Source organism: Uloborus diversus, chromosome 5 (genome assembly GCF_026930045.1).
Source record: "Uloborus diversus isolate 005 chromosome 5, Udiv.v.3.1, whole genome shotgun sequence".
Lineage (NCBI taxonomy): Eukaryota > Metazoa > Arthropoda > Arachnida > Araneae > Uloboridae > Uloborus > Uloborus diversus.
In genome coordinates, this window is record NC_072735.1 from 62685648 (window position 1) to 62701308 (window position 15661).

Genomic DNA, 15661 nt, shown 5'->3' on the forward strand with positions numbered 1-15661 from the left:
CCTTACAAACAATGAGTTGGGCCCTCCTAACCATTAGAGCTTATGAAAAGTGATTGGTGGTACATATTGTTATTTCATGTCCAACTTGAGGGCCAATTAAAGGTCCTTATGTCATTGGTATCATTCACAATATCGACATTTACGACACCATGCATCTTTTTCAGAACCAGCAAAACTTGTACATTATTTAATTTTGACTAAATGACATTATAATAATAAATTTAAATTATCTCAAAACATTTGCTCACATTTTGATAGAGTAACTTTAACTCTTGGTAATTCAGTAAAATAACTGTTCAGCGAAAAAAAATAAATAAAGACAATCAATTGTACCACCTGCTCCATTCTCCCATTCTCTTCCTATTTTTTTTTTTTTTTTCATATTTCTGTTTTGCGCCCCAATGTCATGTGTCTACCAATGTGCAATATGCTTCAAAAATCATACAAACAGGTGACTTTTTCGTCTTTTTGTCAAAAATTTATGAATTCCCCCCCCTCCCGAAACAAAATCCTGGCTACGGCTTTGGGGAGTTTAACTCCGAAATTCGTTTTCTGTACCCCTGACTGTGGTATTTGAACAGAAAAAAAAAACTAGTATTTGCACTGGCATCGTGGCATGCTTTCCTGACAATGTGAGAAAAAAATTAAAAAATATTAATCTCTCCTTCTTTACGAAATTCTGGGCACGTGCCTGGAACCACAACAAAACCGTAAAAAAGACATAAATGATATGATATGAGAAACTTGTTACTGTTAAAGCAGCAAATAGCTCTATTGATGTGAAATCACACTGAAGATTAACAACAAATCGAAAGATAGAATATTAAAATACCAAATAGGTTGAAAGTTCGCTACAAACTTTTCCATTGAAATCCAGTAATGATATTAATTGAGGAATTTTGTCAAAAACTACATGGAGCGCTTTAAAAAAAATTCCTTATCATATATCACTTTTAGAAAAATCAGAAGAAAAATATGAAACTAGAAAGGTGTTTGAAATTTTAGTGACCGGATATCCGAAAATAAAAATTCTTGAAAACGCTTTTCTACTAAATACAATAAAAAATAATGTTTCCTAAGATGTGTAAAAAAGCCAGGTTCCACCGAGATTTGAACTCGGATCGCTGGATTCAGAGTCCAGAGTGCTAACCATTACACCATGGAACCTTTTTCCCATGCCGGGAATCGAACCCGGGCCGCCTGGGTGAAAGCCAGGAATCCTAACCACTAGACCACATGGGATGATCACTAGTGAGTTTTTTTATATTTATATGTCAATGCATACAAATTTCTACATTCTCTGAGTCGTCAACAGATCATCATGCATTTTACAACTCTAAATTTTAATGAATTTCCTTGAAATACTAATAACGCATTCATGTCACCAACTGATTTTCTTTTATTGAATGTATAAGAGGTTTTATCAAATGAAAAGTCCTGATGCATAACATTTGTAAAGAAACGGTTTTAATCAGAATTAAACAAAGGAAATACGAACAACAAAGTGTTTTGTCAGGTTGTTAGTGAGTCTTATTCACCGTAACACACACGATTTAGTAATAACATGTTAACCTGTGACCTGTGATCTGGGGACGCCAGTAGCGCCAGTAGAAATAAACAAATTATGGCGCCCATCTGTGTTTTAAAATTTCAAGCACAAAATAATATTGTAGAAGCAGGACAGGAGCATCATTCTCCACAGTGCAGCGCTTTATGTCGCTAATAATACTGTATTATTACACTAATTTAATCAAATACATTGTGTGGAAAAATTAATTTTTCAGGAAATGAATGGTCATCTACAGCATTAAAAAATGGTGCAATTTTATTTTATTGTAATATGAAATAAGTTAGTATAGTATACGAAAAACGTAACAATATTAAAAAAAAAAAAATGCCCCCACCAGGAGCTCACATTTAAATCCGCCTATGACTGTAAAGGGGGAAAAAGTAAAAAAAAAAAAAAAAAAAAAAAACAAATAAACAAATAAGCAAAAAGTTTTCCATTGCGGCATTCGGTTAAAAAAATATTAGTAAAGTTAATTTCCCTTTTCTTTTGCTAATTTTAGGTACATTATCTTCTCTTTAACGTTTAAAATATTGGAGCAAGTGGTTGCACCCCAAAGAACCCTAGGGGAGAATACCGGAGGGGGGGGGGCATGCTGAAGAATATATAAGGTTTCGGAACGAAAAAATTCTGTCACTGCTTGGGTGTCAATAAAAGCACCGAATCGGCTATTAATAAAGCTCTTAGGGCATAAACGTTATTTATGGGTTTCAAAAGCAATGAAAAGAAGTAGCAGGACCGTATACAGGGAGGGGGGTTCCTAGGGATCAACACCCCCTGAAGTTTGGTTTGATATTTAAATGTTCGTTTGTATTTAAAAATTTCTGAAAAATATCGTTCCACAAAACGCTTTGATAATAGATAACCCGACGACTTCAGCATTAGCACAAATAGCGCAAAGCTCCGCATAAAAGTTTTTAAACCCTCTCCGAAATTATTTTCTGGTTGCGGCCCTGAGAAGTAGTATTTCAAATACATACTTTTAAAAATAAAAATAATTACTGCAATCGCATTTTGACGTCTTATAGATATTCGTGGTTCTCTAGGCTCTGTAATGTTAAAAATATTTTAAGTGAGTGGTTGTGAGCGCCCCAGGGGCAGATACGGTTGGGAGGGGGGGGGGTGGAGAGTCATGGTATAGATTATACGGTTTTATATGCGAAAAAATTCTGTAACTGCTTGGTGTCAAAAAATTACTCTAAGTATTTGAACACAACATGAATCGATATTATTGTCGACGGTTTAGGGGAGGGGGGCATGACAGCCATGACTCTTTCTCCCTCCCCTTGTATCCACCCTGTGGAACCCTTTACATCGATATTCCTGGTGTCTAGTGAATTCTAGGGCTCCCCCAATATCTTAACCGGGCTCTGCACGCATGAAATAATGATAAGACGGCAGCAACAAGAATCTTCGGCACATAGCAGGGCATTGTGAGCAGTTACCAACACAAAAAAAAAAAAAAAGTTGTTTATTGTTCGTGAAACGTAATGTAGTTGACGAATTCAAAAAGAAAAGTGCCGTTGTGTATCGTCATTTCTTCCCGTGATTTGATATCCTACAAAAATAGATTGTAGCTCAATAAGACCATGGTTCGTCTAATTGGGTTACTTGATCGATTTTTTCCCTTTCATTGAAGCAAGCATGGAATTTTTTATATTATTTTTGAGTTTGTCAAATGCAGTTTGGTAAATTTTAACGTTAAGATTGAAGAATTTTTCAGCTTTTAAAGTTTGATTGTACTTTTTGACTTTTTTGTCTTCAACCCTGCGCGAGGTAACTGCGCCATAGAACTAATTAAGTACCCATGTTCCCAATAAGACCAAAATATTTCCCTGTGTTAAAGCATGCTGAAAAACCTAATTAAAACTTAAATTTTCACTTGGAAATACTTTTTTCTTATTTTCTTTGAGTCGGGTGATAAAGTGCAAAAGTTGGAGTCAATTGAATCATAAATGAGAGAGATATTAGGCCATGAAATTTAGGACGCCCTTCTTTGGCTCACTTTCCGTATATATATAAAACAGAGATAGGCTAAGGTGCCGTGAGAAAATTCTAGTTCTTCAAAAGTTGCCGCGAATTGGAAAAATTGTGATCTACCTGCATATTAAATGTTATTTTTCGTGTCACAGTAATTAATACGACTAAATGAAACACACTTGTAGTGCTGCCGTCTTTTTTTTTTTTTGCATAAATGCACTAAGCTTAGAAGGTAAATAACTTTATCGCTACGCCTATCTCGTTTTAATAAGGAAGGAATAAGGTCGTAATCAGTCCTTATTCATAGATTAAATGCTTTAAAATTCTGTTCAGAAAAAGTGTAAGTGTTCCGCGGTAAACTCCGTTATCCCTCGAATTGCTACCAGCGATATTAGAACTCATATAGATCGATCACTCCCGTAGGATTCCATAACTAAATTCGCTACATATTATGAGCTGACAGCAATTCCAATCTTTGGTTGGCAGCTTATGAAAAAAGGATTTGGTGCTGCCATCTCTTGTTGTCTGAATGCACTAAGCAAATTCTTTTAATCGTTTCGGACATTTAGTTTTGATAACGATGCAATGAGAGGGAGATAAATCCTTGTTGAAAACAAAAAAAGAAACTTTTCATCCTAGTGTACTCTTAATTCATTTAGGATACAGTCCTGGAAAATAATAAATGACGCTTGTTACCCCTTCTCAGATGCGTAGGAAGTATATAAACGTAGGGGGAGCTGGGGCTCAAGATAGGGATTCAAGGGACAGAAGCAGTAGCGCCACCAGATTTTTTTTTTTTTTTTTTTGGCGGGGAAGGGGGGGGGGCACTTGAAAAAAATTTCTTATTTGAAATGATTGTCGATCCTTTCGTCTTCCTCTCCATTTCCCAGTAATGTTTTCAATCATATCTAATATATAAATTGAGGCAGTGAGAAATAAAGGGATGTAAGTGGATATCTTCAAGTTTTGAGTAAAATGCGTTTAAAGATAACGTCTCAGGTAAGAGTTCATTAATATTTTTTCTAAATCATGCTGTACAGCAGCACCAACCAGCGCTACTAGTATTATCTCTCACCCCAAGACAGAGGAAAGGTTTCTCTACTATTTGTACTGGTTATCTCCAAATTTTTAATTTTGCTACTTACATCCTCTTGCTTCTCACCGCCTCAATAGTATATGGAGAGAATGAGGTGATAAAACTTCTGGTTTTTTTGGAAGGGGGTCGGTCAGTTCTCGAAGATGAGCACACATCAATAGGGGGGTCCTGGGGCTTCAGTCCCGGAAAATTTCCGAAATCTTACTTCCAAAAACGTAGTTTAGACGGTCTTTGGTAATGTTAAGGGGAGAAAATGTTCAAATGCCCTCCCTGGAAATTTTTCGGAATTTATGTCTTTAAAGCGCGAATTCGGACCATATTTATGACGTTAGGAAAAATGATATGACTCAAGGATTGTCCTCAATCGATTTACATCTCTTTCCCAATATTTCAAAATTGAAGTTCCAAAAACGCAATTGAAGACAGTCTTCAATGATGTCAGGGAAAGAGGGAAGTTCTAGAGCTCTCTGGAATTTTTAAGAAATTGAAGTCTTAGAGAGCGTTCCTCAATGAGGTTATAGTAAAAGATTCCTTCCCCTTAAAGTTTTAGAAATTGTAGTTTTAAAAACTGAATTTCCATCCTTCTTTTTTGATATCATAGAGGAGTTTCGGGTGTCGCTCTCCGAAAATTATTCGAGATAGATCATATTTGTTAATGTTAGAGGTAGAGACGCACCGAGTACTAGGTAACTACTCGGTACTCGGCCTACTCGGCCAATTTACCGATCACTCGGTACTCGGCCCAATTTTGATCAGATACTCGGCCAATACCGAGTAGTTGCAAAAAATTGAATATTGTCCAAGACAGATATTAAAATTTATAAAAAAGCGCAAGCATATATAATTTTCTGCAATCATTTACAAGTCAAATTTAAATTTTGAGAATAATGAAGTCTGTAATGCTTCAGTGGAATTAGTCTTTATTTTAATGTTCCCAAAGTTAATAAAACTTATTTATTAAAAATTGTGCAAAAAAGTAATAGTAGAAAATATGGAATTTTTATATTAAAAATGGATTTTTGCTACAAACAAAAATTAGTTATAAGAAATATAAAAATACCTTTGCTTAAAAAAAATGGAAATAAAACAATGTTAAAAGCACAGTACAGACACGTGTTTTGGCATTACAAGGAATTCCTTTTTCAATGCACAAAATGTGAGTTCGTGGATTTAAAGGCATCCGCCAAAAGTCGGATTCTTCTGTCGAATGTCTTTACATTCTTTAGCTCACATTTTATGCGCTGAAAAAGACGTTCCTTGTAATGCAGAAATACGTGTCTGCAATGTTCCTGCACATTTGTTTTATTTGCTTTTAAAAATTATTTATGTTTGGCGGACTAGAACTATAATAGATTGGTATACTTTGTTTTAATTCCAACTTGATTAATTATACCTTTTATTTATTTATTTTTAATTTTAAAAATAATTTTTTTGTAAAATTTTTGACAAAAACAAAATTTTTCAAATAATGCGTAATTAAATTTCAGCAGGAATTTAGTTTTAAGAACTGTTATATGGACAAGGAGGTCTATACAACTATTCCAATAAGTTCAAAATTCATTACATGTGTGTCCGTGGTTCTTCTTAAAACATAATTGGTATTTGGTAACTTGGCCGAGTAGTGAAAGGCCAAGTACTTGGTAACTCGGTACTCGGCCGAGTAATGAAAGGCCGAGTACTCGGTACTCGGCCAAAGTGCTACTCGGTACGTCTCTAGTTAAAGGCATAGCAATGTTTTGAAATTGAACGGAATATTATATAATCTATCTTATTGTGGAGGGCAAGGTGTTCAGTCATGGGCTCTCTTCCTCGAATTTTCAGGATATTGATCTCCAAAAACGAACATTGCAACGCTTTTTAATAATTTAGGAGGTAGGGGATCGTATCTTTTGATCAGAACGTGGAATTTAACACCCGAAACATACGATCATAATCCCTCGAAAATTAGTTTAGAACTATTTTTTGTTCTATAACTACATTGCTAAACTTTTCAGAACTCGCTAAAGAATTTTCTTTGATCGGGGCTGAACTTTTTATGAAGAAATGAAAAAAAATAAAAAAGAGAAAGAAACGATGGATAAAAATGCTAAATAAATTTGTTTGTAAATTGAACTTTTTTTCTTTTCTTCCTCTGCATTGTTTTTTTTTTTCCTTTCTTTCCTTTTCTTTCTTTCTTTCTTTTTTTTTTGATGATTACTATAAACAAAAATATTATATGACCACTCAGTATTTTAATTTAACTTTCGTTTCATATTTTGCAAGTTTGTTTTAATCAACGAATTTAAAAGGATTCGCCGGAGATTCTTTAGATAGCGTCCGGAAGGTCAGATGTTGTTTACCTTCGAAACCTTCTTTTTGATACGTGTCTGGAGCACCTTCATATTTAAATACAAAACTGGCTCACGATTATCTCTTTTTAGTGGAAGTGTGAGATACAAATGGCATGAACATTAAACTGAGCTACAGTGTAATGTGTAATACACTTGCGAAAGACGAGCTCAAAGTGGAGAGGGCGGAAAACACCCGTATGTAGATAACTTGTCTTCAATACTTTTCTTTTTCTTCCGGGAGTCGAGAGGTTTGAAAAGAGGGAAACACAAATGTACTGACCACTCCATCTCTCCTCTTTCTTTGTTGGTTATTATGTGGAAATTCCTAAAAAAGGTAGATCTCATTTTTGAAATCAGGTTTGAGATAGACAATGTACTGCAAAGAGCTATACGGTTAGAATTTTTCCGGGGGAGCTGAGCCGGTCTGAAATATTATAGAGGGAGCTCAAGCTCCCCCAGCTCCCCCGCTTCCGACGCCAATGCCCCTTCTCCTCCAAATTGAACGTAAACAGTATGCCAGAATTATATATGTTTTGTTGAGTTATTTCTATACGAATGACACATCTTTAGCTACATTAATTTTTAATCTATTTAAATTATTCTTACAAAAAATGGGACTGGAATGAGAAGCAAATCCATGCATGGATTACAAAATAATACAAACATATGATTACGTTACCCAAAGTGCTGTTCGACCTCAAGTATAGATGAATAGAAATGAACCAATGAGAGAGAGATAGATAGAGAGAGAGAGAGAGATAGAGAGAGAGAGAGGGGGGGGGGAGAGGGACGCGAAGGAGAAAGAGAGAGAGAGAGGAGGGGGAAAGAGGGACGCGAAGGAGGAAGAGAGACTGCATTTAAAAGACTCCTTGAAACTCTAAAACACATGTGTAAAATACATTTGTAATTTTGAGCCGTTTCAATGTTAATCATTTACTATGCAATTCTCTCTGTGTTGTACAAACATGGCACAATCAGAAAGACTAAATAAAAGTGGAGTCGTAGGACTAGGGTCCTTGGTCGGAGACACGAGAAACAACAAGTTAATTCTTTTTTTGTTAGTCTAGCTCTGATGAAATGATTTCTGATCTGTTGATGAATGAACGATTCTATTTGCTAAAATATGGGTGAGGAGAGTAGGTTGTGACTTGTGAGTTAACAGCTATTGGCATAGTGTCAACTTAAACCATTCTTCTCTTTTAACCTAACGAGAAATAGGCTCGTCCAAGATCAAGCATTAATTTGCCAGAGCCACATTTTAACACTCATGGGCTCACGAATAAGAAAAAATATCTGTTTCATGCACCAAAGTGCTTGATTTTGGCAGCGTAGAGACTGATAGTGAAACAATCATTATAAATCAGCTATTAATTATGGAAGGTGTTCCTAAAAGGACAAAGTTTAGGTTTTTGAAAGAACGCCATACAAGAAACAAAATTACTTTGTGCTAAAAATAAATTGATGAAAGTGACGTTGATGATGAATAAAAATTGAAAATTGAAAGCTATTGTCAGATGCTCTTTCAGTGACATATTTTCAGTATTAAAAAAAAAAGTTTTCTTATAACCCTGAAACACGAAACACGAGAATGCAAGTAGTTGAAAATTTCGTGATTCGTTACTCAACGCTACAAAATTACAAAAAAAAAAAAAAAAAAAAAAAAAAAAAAAACCTGAGAAATATTTTTACGTGATTGTTACTTATTTTGCTCTGCAGTGTTTCACTCTCTCTATGAAGCTTTTAATCACCCTTCCACACATTTGTGCATGGATGTTGTTGATAACACGTTTATTCTTCCTCCTCTCCCTTGAGTTCCTGTATTGAACTGGATTTGTTAATGTAGATTTTTTTTATTTCAAATACACTCCGAGGGAGAAGTCAGGAGTTTAAGGTTTAACGAACAATCTGCACACTTCTGTTTGGCATTGGGAAAGATGACTCGAAAATGATAGTGGGCTCGGAATTGAGGAATGGCTCGAAATTGAGAGAGTACTTGGAAAAGAGAGTGGGTTTGGAATTGAGAAAGGGTTCGGATGTGAGAGTAGTTCGGAATTGAGAGAGGACCTGGAGTGAAGGGATTACTCGGATTTGGACGAGGCCTTGCACTCGCAAGTGGGGTAGGAGTAGGAGTTTAAAGAGGAAAATCGGAGTTGAGAGGAAACTTGACAATGAGAGATGACCCGGTGTTCAGAGAGGACTCCGATAAGAACACGTTGCTCACCAAAACACGACACGTATTGTGTAACTCTCTCGTGTTATCCTAGAATCGAAATATTTGCCCTTTGTAGTGAATGCGTATATGTTACTAAAATTAAAGTGTACATAGTTCCTGGGTAAGCATCCGAAGTCTGTCCTGTGCATTAAGGTGGCCCGGAAAAAATAAGAGTTGGAATCTCGATTTAAAATACCCCCCAAAAGTTGCGTATTGGTTAGTATAAAACAGGTATAAAATATTATCCAGTTTGAACAACTCCTTAGGGATTCTACCAAGGCTTGCTTTTCTCCAAAAATAGAAAAAAATGGTCAATTTTCAAAATTTTTTATGAAAGTTAAATTTTTTTTCTCTAATACCATTTAAATGCTTCCCTTTAACACTCTTTTCACATATCTTTAAAATTATTTATGTTCTTTACAGTTTCTAATTCGTACGCAAGCCATAAAATTTCGCGAAATTAATCAAAAATTAACTTTTTTATAGCTTTTTTTGCACATTGCCATCCTCTTTTGTACTCCAGTTGTTATTTTTTTGATATGATATAACTATGCACAGTGCAAGTTTAGTTGGAAATGCTATTATAATTTATCACAGAAACAGCTCAGAACTTATCACAAAAAAGGTGACTGCATTTCTTATTCCATTCTGTCCTTCCCATCCACCAAGCTAAGTTTTTAAAATATATACAACTACTATATGATTTTTTACAGGTCTCTACTTCCAAATCAAGGTTTGAGGTTGGACTTCGGACTCAGTTTTGACATTAATGATCGTAACTATAAGATTCCTTATGAATCCATAGCTTGCTTTTTCCATAAATACTGATCTACTGCCTCCCTAACTTATTTTATAACACTTTCTATAGCTGAACTGTGAAAGAGGAAAGTTTAAGGCATTATTGGCAAAGTTTTAACTGTTTCTGAAAATTAACTTTTATTTATTTTGCCATAACTCGATCGGAGGATATCGAAGTTTTAAAAACTTCTTAAAAGACGATTAAAATATTTAATTGGCAATGTAATACAAAAGAAAAAATGAGACCCTGAATTTGCTATCAAAAATCCAAGAACTTTTGGTCATTAGCGTTCGTTAACTTGTGCTAATGGAGTTATGGAGCTGTATGTTTTTTAAGCTGAATTGCTAATGATTTGAAGATACTCGTAAGCTATATCATAAAAAATATATGCTTCGATTTGGTTTGTGAAAATAGAATTAAATAGAATAAAAATTACAAATAAAATAGAAAATAAGGATATTTTGTCATTTCTAGAAAGTTGTATGCTGTCTAGAAATGAAAAAACTAACCCCTTGTTTTACTCATCATTAAAACGGAATAAAGTGAACGCATCGATCAGTCATTTAACTTTTACAGTTCAAAGCTTAAAAACTTAATATCGGAGGAAAGAGTTCTCTAAAAGTCACAGAAATGTTTTCTGATTGATAATCTTTTCCTTATATGCCCGTCTGTAATTCATCTTCTTTGTATTTTACTTTGACCCGCAGCCATGGCCAATAACAAGTTTTTAAAATTGGCAAAGTATAGGTACCACGATGTTTAGGACATTATCAGACTAACTGTAGATTGTGTAACTTTCAATATGTGCACAGGTCAACGTTTCACGCTTGATTTCTTTTCTTTTTTACAATTTTTATTTTTGAACTACACTGAAGCATACATTTTTTAAGCTATACTTATGAGTTTCTTTGTATCATTAGTAGTAGTTCAGCTTGAAAAATATGCAGTTCTATAATGTCATTAGCACACATTAACGAACGATAAAATGACTGAAAGGTCTTGCTTTTTGACAGCAAATTCAGGGTCACATTTTCTTTTCTGTATCACATTGACAATTTGCATCAAATACGTTTTCTGACTCTTTAAGTTAGTTTTTAAAAATTCTGGCACTGTTAATAACAGTTGATTTTTCAAAAACAGTCAAAAGTTGACCAATATATAATAAATGTTTTTCTTTAACAGTCTGGCTGTTGAAAGGTTTTTCACATAGATTAGTGAGTCTGTAGATTAGAATTTAAGGTATAGGCCAGATATGTGTTAATAAGGAAACTTATACTCGTGATCATCAATGAAAAAATTGAATTCCAAGTCAAATTTTCAAACCTTGATTCAAAAGTAAAAACCTGCTGAATCATGAAGTTACTGTAAATGTGTGCACATTCATTGCAAAAAATAATAACTGGACTATAAAAGAAGAAATATGTCAATGTGCAAAAAAAATTAAAAAAAAAACTTTGGTTCATTTTGCGAAATTTTAAGTACGAACAAAAAACTGTAAAGAATATAAAAACTTTAAAGATATGTGAAAAAGAGCGTTAAAGGAAAGCATTTGAATGATATTGGAAAAAAAATAATAAAGACATTAATTTTCAAACATTTTTTGAAAATTAATGACCTTTTTTTCCTACATTTGGAGAAAATCCAACCCTCGGTAGAACCTCCAAGGAGTTGATCAATCTGGATAATATTTTATATCTGTTTTGTACTAACCAATACACAACTTTTGGGAGGAATTGCAAATCGAGATTCCAACTTTTTTTTTTTTTTTTCGGGACACCCTGCTGTTCAGGCTCTTTACCACCCTGCCAGGAATTATTGACCCTGCCTGACAATTGTTACCGTTGTGGATGTCTACGATGCTAGACATGATTTTATTGTTGTATAGTGCAGTATTTTCTTTCAAAATAAAAACACAAAAGGTTTTCTATGTAGAGAACATTAAAACTCTCAATTCATTCCGGACATCAGTAAAGTACTCCGCAATCTTAAAGGAATATAATATGATATTTATGTACGCCATTGGTGCCCCACTGTTTTCACCCGAAGGAGCTACCTCATATTAGGATAAATCTCGCGGAACAGAACGCATATATAATTCAAATACATTAAAACCTTTTAGATAATACGGAAAATGCAAAAATGAAAAGAAAAAAAAAAAACTTGCGCTTTTCTATTTATTGGTGCAAAGTTTCCATCTGTTTCTTAGAAATCAATCTCTGACTTTTTAGCTTCAAATTTAAATAATCACTCGTAATATACCGAATGAAAAAGATCGGTTGTTTTGAAAGGCTCTAGAATGGATTTCACAATTCGTAGAATTGAAAATAACATCGGACTACATAGATCAGCAACGCGGGCCACATATGGTCCGCGAGCCGTACATGGAGCACCACTGATTTACTACATCTGTATCTCAAGTAAGTGTGTTTGTTTCATACTCAAGAACAAAGAAAGAGCAACATCAAGAAATTGAGAGAAATGTTATTCAAACATTTGTAGCTGAAAATTAATGCTCGCTTCATCTGTCGTATTTACAGAACAAAAAGTCGACTAATCTAACTATACTTGTGAAGTTAATGAGTTGATTTGTAGAGATCAACGTTACCGTTACTTAAAATTTTAACATAATTCAAGCTGCAGAAACATATTCCTACATCTCTTTTTAGAAGATGCAACATTAGAAAAGAATCTTTCTTAAAAAACAAGCTAGAACTATAATCTCAAAATAATGTAGGTATGAGAAACAAATAAATACTTTTGTACAGAAAAGTAAACAAAAATATACAACGTTAAATCGCTCAAGTTTACTTTAAACTGCCCACACGTGTTTCAGGGTTTCAAGGAACCCCCTTTTTAATGTAAAAAAGCAAACTTTCGGTTGTAAAGACATCCGATAAAAGCTAAAATTATAATGTAAGCCAACAGGGGATAGAGCAAAGATTTTTATCGGATATTTTTACTTACAAAAGCTCCCTTTTTTGCATTGAAAAAGGGGTTCCTTGAAGCCCGACAACGTGACTGCAGTTCTTTTCTTTTTCTTTTAATGTATGTAGTTAATTAACAAAAAGGACTGCCCGTCCGCCAAGCTTTGAAAGTTATTTTTTTCTGAATGAAAATCCTCCCCCCCCCCTATACAGCTTAGTTTATCCCAAAGCGTTTCACATGTTTAAATTTACTACATAAACTGCTAAACAAGATAGAAATATATCTTTAAATAGTCCGTGAAACTGAAAGACCTTGATTTTAAAAATTCTAGAAGTAGATTCATTTTGGTTCTCAAGTGTAAACGTTTCAGGGCATTTTTTTTTTACTTGATGAACAAACTTGGCATTTGCATAGTTCAGTAAGTCTCAGTCATTCGTGACGAGTATCCCTTCTTGTTTAAAACTTGAAAGCAGGTAATTAGTTGAAGAGCAAATTATAGATAGCTGTCAAATGAAAGCAACGGGAAAAGCTTTCATAGCTGACAATAAAATTCTTAAATCGCGAAGGCAGAGAAAGTAAATGAATGCCCATTTTTCAATTTTTAAAGTAAATTTAAATCATATTTTTTTGCAATCATGAATTGCGATAGGACCCTATAGTACGAGATTCCAGTAGGCTTGACCTACCCTCATCCAGTTGTCATCCTAAAATTGTTACCATAGATCAGCATTTCTTAAATTGTGTTCCTCGGAACCCCAGGGTTCCACGAAGCTCTCTCAGAGGTTCCATTAGACTTGCATATTTTCATTCCACATCTTTCAAATTTGTCACTTAAAAAATCGATAAAAACGCTTTCCCAAAATTAAAAAAAAAAAAAAAAAAAAACTTTTACTTTCGTATACTAATCTGAGGTTTATTACCCATCAGGGTTAGTCACTATAGGAGTAATTTTATTTGTCGCCTGAAATTGTGCCTTTAAGATTCAACTTCGAAATTTTTCCAAGATCAGTCATAAATCACCTCTTTCTCACTTAAATTTCGAAAACAAATTTGGAAGAAGCAACTGACCTCCTAATATCACCAAAGCTAGTTTAAAAGTGAATAGATAGTTCAAAGATAGTTGAAAAACGTATAGAAGATCACCCCAAATTACCTTTCCTGCATCATTACCAAGTATTGCCTAAAATTACGATTTTTGACGTAAATTTCAAATATTCTACGATTAATACTAGCCACTCTCCCAGTATCTATGGCAGCAGTTGAAAGCACTATTTTAATCTTTAACGAGTGAGGACCAATTTAAGTCAACATAACATACAATGACATCAAAGTCTCTGATTTATAAATAATTTTAAAAATTGTTGTAAAATAAGAGACATTTTAGCTTTTAAGTTTTAAGAACTTTTTCTTTGTAATATTTAGGAATTATTAACATTACCGTTGGTAAAACACATCAGTATTTATTTTCTTAAGTAAGAAAATATTTTGATCGTATAACTCATGCATAACTTCTGAGGTTATTTATCTCTTTTAAAAATACTTAGAATCACAAACAGGCATAACGAAGGGGCAAGGGGAGCAATTGCTCTCTCACTTTCAACAGTGAAAGGACTTTTCCCTCCACTTTTTTAAGTTAAAAACTAAGGGTCGAATGAAAAAAGATAGTCATGATCTATTCACGTGTTTAACGAAAGAACTGACTTAATAAGTGCTTGTTTTATTCTTTTTTCATGTTATTATTCCGAAACATTAATATGGAACTTTGATTTTGCAGGAGGGAATCTTTTGTCGCCATCTGATCCCGCTTTTTGAGTCCGTTTCTCGAATCTTTGGATCATTAATAATGACGTAAAAATTCAATAGCCCAATTTTTGAAGAAAAAATTTAGCTTTAAGGGTGTGTCGCCACCAAACCTGCACCCCCCTCCCCGCACCTTTTTTGATCCCCCTTTTTTGGGACACCAGCCGCCTATGCAAATAGGAGTGTTTGTATATTTTATAATAATAAATAATAATTATAGCCCAGTAAATTTAGGCCAACAATAGGGTCGATGCACCAAAAATTTTTAATGAGCTAAATTTTTCAGGATAAGTTCCTGAACATGTGTAGAACGAATCCTGAAAAGTTCCCAAAGCTCCCATGTGAGCTTCTATCCAAAATGGCGAATCAAAGATGGTCGCGTAGTACTGTTTGCTTTCCTTATAACTCGGTCAAAAATGAAACATTTCCAGTTCTGAAAAAAAAAAAAAAAAAAAAAAAACTGTAGGCGCTAGAAGTAATATTGTTTCTGTACATAACTCAAAATTACCAATGAAAAATTTCTAACATTGGTTTTGACACCAAAAACTGAAATTTCTGTTTTCTATGTAACATGCAGCAGAACACTTAAGCTACTAAAATAAAATTATTTTTTATATTTTTTGGGGTATTTTTTTAAAAAATATTTTCCTCATATATTTGTCAATAGTTGTTTTTTTACAGTTTTAAATAATGCTATGTATGTTTGAATTGGTGCTCATGCTTCATCGACATCTCCCATAAAAAGCTATAAAAATATATGATTTGCAAATTGTTTTTTTTTTTGTCTGAAATGCAAAATGTGAAATTTTTTGACTGAAATGTTCGGTGTGAAAATTCAATGCTGATCTGTTTAGCAATTTGAAACTACCATAAATCGTAAAGTGGCTCCAAATCCCTTTTGTAATATTAAGTGAATTAAAAAAAAAAACACTCACAGTAACGATAGAAATTC

The 15661-nt window shown here is 33.9% G+C and overlaps 2 non-coding genes across 2 annotated transcripts; both read right to left on the bottom strand.

The window, feature by feature from the left end:
* Positions 1-1095: 1095 nt before the first annotated feature.
* Trnaq-cug (transfer RNA glutamine (anticodon CUG)) lies at positions 1096-1167 on the bottom strand. Its single transcript has one exon. It is a non-coding gene; the product is annotated as a tRNA-Gln (tRNA).
* Positions 1168-1170: 3 nt separating this feature from the next.
* Positions 1171-1242, bottom strand: Trnae-uuc (transfer RNA glutamic acid (anticodon UUC)). Its single transcript has one exon. It is a non-coding gene; the product is annotated as a tRNA-Glu (tRNA).
* Between the last annotated feature and the right edge of the window lie 14419 nt (positions 1243-15661).